This window comes from Phocoena sinus, chromosome 10, assembly GCF_008692025.1.
Source record: "Phocoena sinus isolate mPhoSin1 chromosome 10, mPhoSin1.pri, whole genome shotgun sequence".
Taxonomy (NCBI): domain Eukaryota; kingdom Metazoa; phylum Chordata; class Mammalia; order Artiodactyla; family Phocoenidae; genus Phocoena; species Phocoena sinus.
In genome coordinates this window covers 92,046,971-92,052,762 of record NC_045772.1, presented here as the reverse complement: position 1 = coordinate 92,052,762, position 5,792 = coordinate 92,046,971, and the positions used below count along the sequence as shown (strand labels likewise).

At 43.9% G+C, this 5,792-nt stretch overlaps 1 pseudogene; it reads right to left on the bottom strand.

Moving 5' to 3' along the window:
- Positions 1 to 3,091: 3,091 nt before the first annotated feature.
- LOC116761234 lies at positions 3,092 to 3,969 on the bottom strand (annotated as a pseudogene).
- Between the last annotated feature and the right edge of the window lie 1,823 nt (positions 3,970 to 5,792).

Below are 5,792 nucleotides of genomic sequence, written 5' to 3'. Positions count from 1 at the left end.
GAGAGCAATTCTTTTAGCAAAGCTGTGGTCCCGTCAATCTCTGTTTCTATACTGCCCATCTCTAGCCTGTAAGGCTTTGCTCAAAGTGTCAAGAAGCAGTCAAGACACACAGAAGTATTCATCTTTCCTATCACTTCCCCTAAAGCTATAGCCTCAGTCAGTACATGGTCTCCTTTTCAGGCTAAAGCAGGGGAATGTTTGTCACCAAAGATCAGCCTCTGCCATACTGAGTCTATACCACCTGCTGCTCAACTTCTAAGCCAGTACCATTTATGATATTTATTTTTTGTTCGATTCAGTACCCCACTTCTAAGTATTTAATCCTGTGTTTATTGTGAATCCATTTAGCATGAAACACAGAAACCTAAAAACAATAGATAGTTCAGTCAGACGGAAGTTTTTTCTCTTTCATGTATATTATGTTGGAAGTAAATGGGGCAGGGTCTGAAAGCAGTTCTAGTCCTCAAGGACCCATTCTTCTATCTTGTTGCTCTGCTCTCCTCAAAACCTTCTCAAAATCTGGAGCTTCTAGGGCTTCCCTGGTGGAACAGTGGTTAAGAATCCACCTGCCAGTTCAGGGGACACGGGTTCGAGCCCTGGTCCGGGAGGATACCACATGCTGCAGAGCAACTAACCCCACGCGCCACAACTACTGAGCCTGCGCTCTAGAGCCCGCGAGCCATAACTACTGGAGCCTGTGATCTAGAGCCCGTGCTCTGCAACACGAAAAGCCACCGCAATGAGAAGCCCACGCACTGCAGTAAAGAGTAGCCCCCGCTCGCCGCAACTAGAGAAAGCCTGCGCACAGCAACAAAGACCCTATGCAGCCAAAAATAAATAAAATAAATTAAAAAACTTGGAGCTTCTAGCCAGTAGAAAAAAGAAAGGTGTGAAGAAGATCATGCTTCCTCTTTTTAAAGACAATTTTCCAGAAGTGTACGTGAAACTACTTTTGATGTCAAAAACTTGGCCTCTGTGCACCTGTCCTAAATCAAATCTTGGAGACAGAGTTTTGGATGAAGTAGAAAAGAATAGCTTTATTGCTTTGTCAGGCAAAGGAGGACACAGCAGGCTCATGCCCTTAAGAACTGTGTGTCCCCACCTGGGGGGATCTGGTGAGGAGTTTTATAGCAATGGTTCAAGGGCAGGTTTGCTGATAAGGATCAAGGTGTGTGCAGGGCCTGCATTCCCTTCACCTGGCCTCAGGTGGCCTCCTGATGAGCTTGTGTGGTTTTTGAGGTTATTAAACTGTGACCGTCTCTCTGGAATGAAGAATGGTTCATCAAGTAGTTAACATCTTCCATTTGTTGGGGGGTGTTTTTTTGTTGTTATTTATTTATTTATTTGGTTGCACCAGGTCTTAGTTGCAGCAGGTGGGCTCCTTAGTTGCAGCATGTGAACTCTTTTAGTTGCGGCATGCACGTAGGATCTAGTTCCCTGACTGGGAATCGAACCCCGGGCCCCCTGCATTGGGAGAACGGAGTCTTAATCACTGCATCAATAGGGAAGTCCCTGTTGGGGGTTTTAGTTCTGCAAAAGAGCTCAAAGATATTGTTATGTGTATCCCTTGAGGTGGAACCAGGACCCTGTCCCAAGACTGCACTATTGTTTCTTGACAGCTCCTCCCTTGCCTCTGCCTCCCCTCCCTTCCCTGATTAGCGACTGTTTGAATCTGCATTTTGGAACACAGGGAAGGTCATAGAGGCTGAAGCCGATTTCCTACAAAAAAGAAACAGGGGACACAGGAGGGCTTCCATGCCCAGAAGCCCCACAGGGTCCTGCTCAATTTCACTTTTGCTTATAACTATTGGTTAAAATTTAGTTCTGTGCAACACTATGAAAGCATACCTTTCAGCTAGGTGTGGGAGTACGGCAGAATTGCAAAGCTATTAAGAGGAAGAGGCAAAAAGGTATGCTCTCTTCCTTTGAGTACACTGTCCAGAGAAAAAAGTACTCACCAATTCTAGTTGTGCCCTATGGGTAGGCATTTAGTTACTTGGCACACCTACCTGCAAGGGAAGCTAGAAGAAAATAAAGGCTTTATTCAAGGGAACCAAATACCCAGCTAAAAATTGAGAAGAACATATGTGGTGACCAGTTGCAGTCTTGGCTATGGCATGTGAATCACACAGCACAGCATCTATCATATAGTTAAAAACTCAGTAAATGTTAACTATCATTTGTGTCAAAATGTGGTCCAAGGAAGACCCTACATGGGTACCTTGTTTTACTCCTACTTGGATATGTTTTTTTAACAGACTTTTTTTTTTAAGAGAAGTTTTAGGTTTACAGAAAAATTGAGCAGTAAGTACGAGAGCTCCCATGTACCTCCTGCCACACACAGGCAGAGTCTCCCCACCGTCCATGAATAACCTTTAATGTTCACTCTACAGAAGTGAAACCCAACCTTCCACTTTTTTAAAATTTAATTTTATTTTTTTATACAGCAGGTTCTTATTATCTATTTTATCCACATCAGTGTATACATGTCAATCCCAATCTCCCGATTCATCCCACCACCACCCCATCCACTTTCCCCCCTTGGTGTCCATACGTTTGTTCTCTACATCTGTGTCTCTATTTCTGCCTTGCAAACCACTTCATCTGTACCATTTTTCTAGATTCCACATACATGTGTTAATATATGATATTTGTTTTTCTCTTTCTGACTTCACTCTGTATGACAGTCTCTAGGTCCATCCACATCTCTACAAATGACCCAATTTTGTTCCTTTTTAGGGCTGAGTAATATTCCATTGTATATATGTACCACATCTTCTTTATCCATTCGTCTGTCGATGGGCGTTTAGGTTGCTACCATGACCTGGCTATTGTAAATAGTGCTGCAATGAACACTGGGGTGTATGTGTCTTTTTGATTATGGTTTTCTCCGGGTATATGCTCAGTAGTGGGATTGCTGGGTCATATGGTAATTTTATTTTTAGTTTTTTAAGGAACCTCCATACTGTTCTGCACAATGGCTGTATCAATTTACATTCCCACCAACAGTGCAAGAGGGTTCCCTTTTCTCCACACTCTCTCCAGCATTTGTTGTTTGTAGATTTTCTTTTTTTTTTTTAACTAGTTTCATTCACTTTATTTTTCTCATAGAAAACGATGTGGTGACTACAGCTGGAGCCTGGGTCCTCTGCATGGAAACTCTGGTGTGGGTCTTTACAGGATGGTCAGTGAATTCCTGATATGGAGACTTGGTGAACACCATCTCTTTCCAGAGATCAGGAGTGAGATAACTGTAGGTCTTGGAAATGGCATTAGAAGTGGCCTTGGCGAAGTTGCCCAGCGTGGCAGTGCAGTCCCTGGCAGAGGTGTAGCAGTCGTCAATTCCAGCCATCATCAGTAGCTTCTGGGGCACAGGGGCTGAGACGATGCCAGTGCCCCTGGGGGCAGGGATGAGGCACACCAGCACAGAGCCTCAGCAGCCAGTCACCTTGCAAGGGACAGTATGGGGCTTGCCCATCTTGTTCCCCCAGTAGCCTCGTCGCACCGGGACCATGGAGAGCTCAGCCAGAATGACGGTCGCACAGATGGCAGTGGCTACCTCCTTAGAGCACGTCACACCCAAACCAACACGTCTGTTGTAATCCCAGATGGCAACAAATGCCTTGAACCTGGTCCGCTGGCCAGCATGGGTCTGCTTTTGCACAGGCATGATCTTCAAAACCTCCTCCACGACGGATGACCCCAAGAAAATGTCACTGATCTCAGATTCCTTGATGGGCAGAGAAAAGAGATAGATCTCCTCCAGGGATTGATCTTCGTGTCCTTGACCAGGCGGCCCAGCTTGGTGACGTGGAGACACTCCTTGTCCTCGGCCTTGCCTCCGCGAGCTCCGCGACCCCGGCCCCGGCCCTGGATGCCGCTGCTGAAGCCTCCGTGGCCTCTCATTCCAGGGCCCCTGGGGCCTCCGGGCCCTCCGGGCTCTCTCACAGCACCGGTGTCATTCGCCATTTGGTGTTTTTACAGAAAAAAAAAAAAAAAAAGAAAGCTTTACAGAAAAAATTAAAAAGCTAGATTTTCTGATGATGCCCATTCTAACCGGTTTGAGGTGATACCTCATTGTAGTTTTTTTTTTTTAACATCTTTATTGGAGTATAATTGCTTTACAATGGCATGTTAATTTCTGCTTTATAACTAAGTGAATCAGCTATACATATACATATATCCCCATATCTCCTCCCTCTTGCGTCTCCCTCCCACCCTCCCTATCCCACCCTTCTAGGTGGTCACACATCACTGAGCTGATCTCCCTGTGCTATGCGGCTGCTTCCCACTAGCTATCTATTTTACATTTGGTAGTGTATATATGTCAGTGCCACTCTCTCACTTCATCCCAGCTTACCCTTCCCCTCCCCGTGTTCTCAAGTCCATTTTCTATGTCTGCGTCTTTATTTCTGTCCTGCCCCTAGGTTCTTCAGAGCCATATTTTTTTTAGATTCATATATATGTGCTAGCATACAGTATTTGCTTTTCTCTTTCTGACTTACTTCACGCTGTATGACAGACTCTAGGTCCATCCACCTCACTACAAATAATTCAATTTCGTTTCTTTTTATGGCTGGGTAATATTCCATTTTATATATATGCCACATCTTCTTTATCCACTCATCTGTTGATGGACACTTAGGTTGCTTCCATGTCCTGGCTATTATGAATAGAGCTGCAATGAACATTGTGGTACATGACTCTTTTTGACGCATTGTAGTTTTTTTTTTTTTTTTTTTTTTGCGGTACGCGGGCCTCTCACTGTTGTGGCCTCTCCCATTGCAGAGCACAGGCTCCGATGTGCAGGCTCAGCGGCCATGGCTCATGGGCCCAGCCGCTCCGCGGCATGTGGGATCTTCCCGGACCGGGGCACGAACCCGTGTCCCCTGCATTGGCAGGCGGACTCTCAACCACTGTGCCACAAGGGAAGCCCCTCATTGTAGTTTTGATTTGCATTTCTTTAATAATTAGTGATGTTGAACATCTTTTCATGTGCCTCTTGGCCATCTGTATGTCTTCTTTGGAAAAATGTATACTTAAGTCTTCTGCCCATTTTTTGATTGGGTTGTTTGTTTTTTTAATATTGAGCTGCATGAGCTGTTTATATATTTTGGAGATTAATCCTTTCTCCATTGATTTGTTTGCAAATACTTTCTCCCATTCTGAGGGGTGTCTTTTGGTCTTGTTTATAGTTCCCTTTGTTGTGCAAAAGCTTTGAAATTTCATTAGGTCCCATTTGTTTATTTTTGTTTTTATTTCCATTACTCTAGGATATGGGTCAAAAAAGATCTTGCTGTGATTTATGTCATAGAGTGTTCTTTCTATGTTTTCCTCTAAGAGTTTTATAGTGTCCGGTCTTACATTTAGGTCTCGAATCCACTTGGAGTTTATTTTTGTGTATGGTGTTAGGGAGTGTTCTAATTTCATTCTTTTACATGTAGCTGTCCAGTTTCCCAGCACCACGTATTGAAGAGGCTATCTTTTCTCCATTGTATATCCTTGCCTCCTTTGTCATAGATTAGTTGACCATAGGTGTGTGGGTTTCTCTCTGGGCTTTCTATCCTGTTCCATTGATTTATATTTCTGTTTTTGTGCCCCAACTTTCCACTTCTTAATATTCTTCTATTGTCATCACCAGCACAAAAACATTCAGCTGATATCTGCAGTGTGAAGCTACTTCACTACAACTAGAAAAAATCTTGGATTACAAACCACACACCCAGTTTAAGGAATAAAACCAATCTTCTCCGTAAGTTTAACCAATCTTCTCTTTAAGTTTATATTGTTAG